We start from the raw sequence: 8,597 nt of genomic DNA on the forward strand, positions 1-8,597 counted from the left end.
TATCTTATCGTATACAATTAAATATAATATTCTATTCAATCATAATGTATAAAGCAAAGTAAGAGCCGAGATGGCCCAGTGGTTAGAACGCGTGCATCTTAACAGATGATTTCGGGTTCAAACCCAGGCAGGCACCAATGAAATTTCATGTGCTTAATTTGTGTTTATAATTCATCTCGTGCTCGGCGGTGAAGGAAAACATCGTGAGGAAACCTGCATGTGTCTAATTTCAACGAAATTCAGCCACGTGTGTATTCCGCCAATCCGCATTGGAGCAGCGTGGTGGAATATGCTCCAAACCTTCTCCTCCAAGGGAGAGGAGGCCTTTTTCCCAGCAGTGGGACATTTACGGGCAGCTAATGCTAAAAAAAATGCTAATGTATAAAGCAAAATAATAACTGTTAGTAAAACATTATAAAAAATAAATAACGATAAAGTTACGTTATGGAGTTTGCTAATTGCATTAGTACAAATAATATCACCTAAAAGCCTCGTACAAACTTTGGTAGTAAACAAGGTTAGACCCAGGCCGACACCGGTGCCTCCTCGTCATCCATCAAACTCTACTCAATACTCGGCCACTAACTGAGTCATAACTAGTCAATACTTGATCTTATACAATCTATAGAAGTTAGGCGTAAGTGTCTAAAATAGAATGCTAGCCGCTTTAGCCGCTCTACCATTAAGTAGAACAATTATTTTTACCATACAGAACAACGGTTCTACTCTATATGTTGCTTACAGCGCTGTAAGCACTTATATAATTTTTTGTTGTATTTTAATAAGTATAATAAACTACATAAACATATATCTATAAGATTATAGAAATAAAATAAAAATTGTTAAGGTAGAGTTATATAAGGTACAATTATCATTTAGAGTCAAGATGATATATTTCATAACGAAATCATTGATTTAATTAATATTACCAAAGAAAACAATTTGAATAACATTACAAAACGAAACTACGAGTATCTCAAAGAAAGAAGTTTCGCGCTCAACTCGAGATCTTCGAACAGAACAAACAACATATCGACACAAAGAATCACAAAGCCGGCCGCAGTACGATCCCGACTGAGATAATGATGTTTTGAATGGCACTCAACTCATTACGTGCCGATATCTTTCCTCAGGAAACCTTCCTTGCACTTCACCATACAATCGTCTGATCATAACTACAAAAGAAACAAACAAACAAATTAATACCTTATTATCAAAAAACTAAAGACTCTATTTCTTTGATATAAAATCATAGCGATGCTAAATACTTAATGAGCGTATTCCGAACTTCTCAACTGAGAAACGGCTTAATTACGCTTTACAATATTTCAATAAGAAATTTGAAAAGGAATACGACAAGGTTGAATTTTGCTTGCGCAGAAAGAACACTGAAGAACTTAGTAGTACATCGTAGTAGAGGGATTGTACAAGCGTAATTAGTCATTAGCGACAGTGTAGTGGGCAGCAAGAGGCCGCGATTGATAGGACGTGAAAGTGGCTTGAATCTGATTGGTTTACAGCGATAGTGCTCGGTGACGGTAAGAGAAAGTGAAAACTAACTTAGCTGATAACATATGTCATTTTAATGGGAAGCTGTGTTCAATTTGAGTAATTAAATTTCAAATGTAATCTCGACTTATTTTCATAAATTATAATATTCCGTTAATTTTATAAATATTAAATGTTATATTATCATTGTGACTGGGCCTTTGTTAATGCTGAATATATTTTATTCTCGGTTGCTCAAAACTATTTCAAGAAACAAAAGGACCATCAAATGCAGGCTCGTTGCAAGTATTAATTAACTCGGATAATAAATGTAATAATAAATACTACATTGTTACAAGACAGCCAATGTAGATTAAACATTACTGTCAACCTGAGCTTTACTGTTTAAATTTCCTCCGAAAATAACAAATGTCACATTCTAAGTAAGAAAACCTTTCATGCTATTAAAATCTGCCAAATAGAAAAAAAATAGCTTTAATTGAATGTAACGGAATGGAATTTTTATATTCGTCATAATTCAATCCAGTCGATCATAAATCGGTCGATTGTGATTAACACTGGAACGTTATGTCCGAACTTCTTTTACGCCTCCATTACACGATCTCGTTAGTGATGCTGATAATGTATTTTATAGGATTGTTTTTGCTAATAGATTCTATAGATTTTAGGGTTGTCGAATGATGGATAATCAATTAAATTAGGACTTCGAAATTAATATAATCATTAACTGTTCTTTCATAGCCCAGTCTTCTGATTTGGTGGCTCAGTGGTTGTCGTACAAGTCTAGTCCATTAGACCATCTTCTATAGGGTCCTATCTAGCTTTCATTTGTTTCGCTGCTTAACGTCCAAGTCGTAGTGCCCTTTACGCAGCAGTTGACGGATATCTAAGGTACTTTACGACGAGTCTCATTCCAACTGTAAAGCAAATAATATTTGTAAAACAAAAACCTAAAAAAATTGTGGCTTCTTTTTCAAGATTTTAACGTTTTTCCTATTTATTAATCAATAATAAATATAATACTCTTAACGATGTACTCATTTTTTTCATGATTCAGATAACATTATATCGGCAAATTGATATCTAATCTCTGATTCTGTTGAGGGTGTAATCAATATTATTTTAAAAATATAACAGCCACAATAACCACAATCGACGTCAACAGCTCTCAATACGAGCAACGTGACCATGGCAAACTATGCGAGTTATACTATTTATATATTTAAATACTTAGGTATGTAACTTGATTGTCGAAAAGAGTAACTAGTGAGTGTTTTGGCTGGTTGAACTCAGTTGAATTTACATTCCGAACCGGTACCGGTGCTAATATAATTTAATAATTTAAATGAACTAAAGCTTTACTTGAATGTTTTTTATATGTTTATTATTATTAATAACCTAACCAAGAAACTACTACTTTACTTGGTGGTAGGGTTTGTGCCAGTCCGTCTGGGTAGGTACTACCCACTCATCAGATATTCTATCACCAAACAGCAGTACTGTGTATTGTTGTGTTCCGGTTTGAAGGGTGAGCCAGTGTAACTACAGGCACAATGGACATAAAACCTTGGTTCCTAAGGTTTCTTACAGCGTCATTGTCTACGGGCGCTGGTGACCATATCATAAAAAAAAAGTTTAGTGGACTAACAACATTGCAATGAATTTGTATAACAATGTTTTTTATTTAATTTAAATATCCAAAATGTTGATTCAGAGAGACCCATACAAAAGACAAATGAAAGTATTTTTCCTCAATATAAGGATGTAAATAGACTATGATTAGGTAAGTGTCATAAACGGAGCGATTAATGCTCCCAATAATATCAACTCGTAAAGAGATCTCAACGGCACTTGTTACTACTTCCGATGCTAAGGTGTTTGTCGTCACGGTGTGTCGGACGTGATTCGATAAGAGTCGTTTGTGACTATCGAGCCGTAATACTTTGAGATATTTATTATCTATGAATTATGCTTCTTCTATTGTCGCGTTGAAAATATTTTTTTGGGTTATATCTAGATAATTTTTATTATTTCTATTATCTAGTAGGTATGTGGAAACTAAACTGATATATGTAATTCAATAATGTTTTTATAAATAATTAAAATAAATATAAATTTCATAAAGGTAGTGAAATGTAAATAACTATTCTCTTATAATATACTGAGTGTTATAAGCGAATAGTTTAAAGTAGGGAAAGAAAATGTTGTTCAATCAGCACACATTACATATATAGGTACTGCGATGTACTGCGTAAAATAAAAAAAATAATATCAAATTATTCAAGAGTCCGGATTTAAGCTATAACTTTAAATTGCAATACCATTAAGCTATGAAGATATAAAAAGCATATAACGATATTTTATTTAAAAATCTGTATGTATATACAAAACCTCGTTACATTCTTTATTATTACGTACGGATAGGTGAACGACAACAAACAAACATCAAAACAGCGCTATCAGTATGCGGAATCACGATCAGCATTTTTTCGTAAGTCCGTACATACATATAATCTGTCGGGATAAGCCGTATTGATAGCATCGTCCGTCCGTCAGCTTCCGACACACGGGGGGTCTAAAATACCAACGGTAAAAAACTATTTGTACTGAGTGGAAAACTGTATCTTACGATATTATCTCGATATAAGGTTTATTGTACGAATGTATGTTATATTACTGTATTGGTTATTTTTTCCTTTATTTATTTATATAAATAATTTGCCCTTAACCTTAGGATCGGAGGTATAACAGTCTTGAAGGCCGTGTTTCCGATTCCAGTTTTCGTGGCCATTCTCAAGGAAGAATCACCAGCTGCTTAGGACCTGTGCGTCACTATAAAAAGTGTATTGGGACCACCATCATAATTCAATTATATAGCTGACCGACAATACCAGTACGAGTGCAGGCGACCAACGGATTTACGTGCTTTCCGAGGGCGTAAATACTGTAAATATGCAAATCCCAGGCTGCCTCTTAGAGATTTTTGAAAGAAAAACCTGATATAATTTATCGGCTGGACACGGAACTATAACCAGGACCGCGAGAGCTGCAGCCAAGTAATATAGCCACTAAGCCAGCGAACCAGTGAAGGATATTATCACTTGAAATGACTATAAAGAATCAATTTCGGGACTGAGAATAATTTATGCTTTAAAAAAAATCATAAATACTATTAATGTCATATTAAAATAACATAAAGATTTACACACTTACCTACATAAATAAAAAAGTAGGTGCGGTAAAATTTACAACTTGTCAATTTATAATAAGTAATTCACAACACCGTGAGTCAAACAGTCTCCGTCATCGAAGTAAAAGATGAATCGTTGAAAGCGTACAAGTCTCTTTAAGGAGCCATACGTCTTCATGACACATGTAACATTGAAATTTACAGCGCCTAATTTGAATGCAAGGTGTGGCGAGCGTAAATAACGGTAGTAGTTTGACTACAAACTACAAGTAACAAAACTTGAAGTCTCGAGCGAGCCGTGCCGTTTCTTACGCTAACTCAATTACTCGCGACAGCTCCGCCCACGATAAATGCGTTTTGGTAACGCGGGGGAGCAAGCTATAGGCGGAAGCGGGAGCGGGTGACAAAATAAAATTATTTGTTTTTTAAACTCTGGTAGAACATCACAACTCTAATGAAATGAAAGACGTTATTCCTCTGTAGTCGTTCTTACATAGACTGACCAAAGAACCAACTAATGGTTGAAAATGTAAGAATTTTTTATCTTTCCTTATATCATCAACGCGCTTAATAAATTAGGAATTGAGATTTTATGTCCTTTTTTCCAGTAGTTACACTAGGTCACTAACTCTTCGAACCGGAACACAACAATATAGTATTGCTACTTGGCTGTAGAATATAATCGCTTACGGAATGGTACCTACCTAGGTGGGTTTGCACAAAGTCCTACAAAGTAATTGCAATGATAGACGAAATATAACTGAGTAAATAAGAATTGAGTTGTTGGTTTCGATTGGAATTTATTATTTGATTTAAAGTTTGGGATATTCATTAAGGATTGAGTTGAAAGTATAGTTAAAGTAATTAAGAGGAATAGTGTTGTGTTATAAATAAAACTTATATTTAAGCACTGTTGGTAGCACATAATGTAGTACTATTGACAAATATACTCCTTCTGTCATTGGAATATAGTAAGACAACCATTTTAATTGATAATAAGTAACTGAGAAAACTGTTACAGACATTAATAAATTACTTCGTCTGCTTTCTTGATGTTAAGACGAAAACAAAAAAATAATTATTTGTTAAATTTATTACAAGTGAATCTTCACTCATAATATAGCTACATAAAACTCGCTAACGCTTATCGCTCTGAGCACACTCTCAGCGGGTTTGCGGTGAGCATAACTCATACCCTCGCACCTCGCACTCGGTTAAGTTGCAAACTTTGATATATTACCTTGTTTCTACTCCACCTGAAATGGGTCCGTAACGCATTGATTATAATAAGTTTCTCAGCGGAATGCCCGCGGCCTGTTAACTGTTATAGTTTAGGAGTATTTATCAAATTGATATATTGCCTATTTAACCCATCGTGCAGTGGTTATCTACCACTACAGTGCTCTAGTGACTACCCTACAAGGCATGCATCCCGAGATCCTAAGTTCAATGCCCAGAACTCGAAACTATGACCTGAGAGTGAGGTCAATAAATTATATTGGATAAAATAATAAATAAATATTGTAATTAAAAAATATATAAGTAATAAAAAGATATGTTTCCGCCCGGGATCGAACCGGGGGCCTTCTGCGTGTTAGGCAGATGTGATAACCGCTACACCACGGAAACGTTGAACAGTTGATATTAAAACACAATCAGTAGCATAAAACTTGTGACGTGTGATAGTGAAAGGAAAAAATGTAATAAGATTAAGACACGTATAATAAAACGAGATATCTTTTAATCATTATCTTTTACATATACGTTAAATTCTAGAAATGTATTGCAGTAATATCTCTCAACCCGTATCATACTATGATTTAGTATTACGAATATATTATGTTTCCTGATAAATATTTATACATGATAATTACTGTACCTATTTTTAAGTTGAGTTTGCATATAGTATTACAAATTATGTTGAATTATTTTTTAAATATTTTAATCATCTCTTATTGACATACTATTTTTAGATTCGCTAGAAGTAAGTAGATTACTCAACAGTATAGAAATAGTAGATGACTTTTTTTCAGTCTCATTACGTACTTTTTTACATTACGTACTTTTACAACAGTATTAATAAATATCTAATAAATTTAGTTACCTAATAGAATTTAAAATATTTTTCTAATATATAATATTATCTTTATATTTTTATCAATGTATGGTACCCAACATTTTAATTAATTTAACATAATTAGTAAATTAATGAATATGAAATATAATAATTAATTAATTATTATTATTATATTAATTAATGAATGAGGAACTAAATTTAAACTAACACTCACTTCATCCAATCAACGTAGTTTCCAAGTCGTTTAGAACAATTAACAAGTAACGGGGTAAGGTGGGTATGTTTTATAGGCCCCTGTCACTGAGGCACGGGGGTCAACGTGCTGTTAACAATATCATACTTAAGATAAATTTAACTACTCATAGTATTTTGTTTTTGAATCTAATGAAACATTAACCGTACTGTTATTACCTGTAATTAAAATATATTTAAATATTTTTAAGTTGATTGGTTCCAGAATAAAATAAATAAGCATACATATATCAGTGAGTGATGATGCTAATGATAAAACTATATAAAAGTGTCTGTATGTGATATAAAAATAACTGTTTTAAATGTTAACATGGCTGTTTGCTAAAACTAAAATCAAATCAACAACTGATTTCATTTTCGACTTGCTTGAAAACAGCAAAAATAGCAAATGTAAATATTTTAATTATTATTGGCAGAAGAAAAAAAAAAAAAAAAAAAAAAAAAAAAAAAAAAAAAAAAAAAAAAAAAAAAAAAAATTTGCCTTTGTTTGCCTTAATAAATAAATAAATAAATAAATAATTTACAAATGATGGGGATTATTTCGACATATTATTTAGTAATTGTTTCATCAAAATTGGTTGAATATGTCAAAACTATATATAATTACAAACATCGTTGTAGAAACTAAATAATCAAATATTCATTTTGAATAGAAATAACCAGAAGACGATCGTTTCATTCCCAAGGTGTGCCATCGGCCATAAACTTACTAATTGTATAATAACCCTTCGTACATAATCGTTCATTAATACTTTTTTTTTTAATTTGGCAACAGAGGCATATTTAACGTTTTCTGGGTATTTAACGTACAAGCACAACTGCATAAGAATAAAGAATATTTTCTATTGTAATCCGTAAATAAACACGCAATTCTAATTAAAATTTATCAGCAATTTTGTCCTGTATTTTAATCGAGAAAGTTCAGTTTTCAATTTATTACACAATCAAATTGTTTAATTTCACAATTCATTTTTCCACGTTAAAATATCATTTGGAACAAAAACAAAACACAAAATATACTTATTTCATTAAATTTTTCAAGTAAATATAGGCATAGACAAAACCAAAATTAAAAAGAAGTTCGTAAGCAGTCACGTATACTAATTTAAAATAATACTGAGCACACAATAACACCGGTTTCAGAACGATCGAGCGAAATTAAAAAGAAATGACTCAGAAAAATACACGGACTCCATGATTTGATTAAATTAAGAGGAAAATACCTTCGAGGGAGGGACTTTCGTTTTTTTTCTTCTTATTATTATAAAGCCTTTTTAACGGGAACTGCTTTGTAAATACGACAGTTTGCATGAATTTAGCCGTTGGAATGAGTAATATTTGAGCTTTGCGTACTTCTATTGCACTGTTTCAAAAGGAAATGAAATTTTATAAAAAGTAGGTTCATGGTAAATACAGACTTACCGTATTAATCTAACTGTAACGTTATCAACGTTGCTGTATATATTGTTATATATTATAATATATAACAGAATAGATTGAAAGTTAAATATTATTGTATATAGAGTTAAATAATATACTTTACAAGTAATAACATTTTTAACTCTCGAT

At 32.1% G+C, this 8,597-nt stretch overlaps 1 non-coding gene across 1 annotated transcript; it reads right to left on the reverse strand.

Moving 5' to 3' along the window:
- Positions 1–6,255: 6,255 nt before the first annotated feature.
- On the reverse strand, positions 6,256–6,328 carry Trnav-aac. The gene has a single exon. It is a non-coding gene; the product is annotated as a tRNA-Val (tRNA).
- Between the last annotated feature and the right edge of the window lie 2,269 nt (positions 6,329–8,597).

Source organism: Vanessa atalanta, chromosome 7 (genome assembly GCF_905147765.1).
Source record: "Vanessa atalanta chromosome 7, ilVanAtal1.2, whole genome shotgun sequence".
NCBI classification, from domain to species: Eukaryota; Metazoa; Arthropoda; class Insecta; order Lepidoptera; family Nymphalidae; genus Vanessa; species Vanessa atalanta.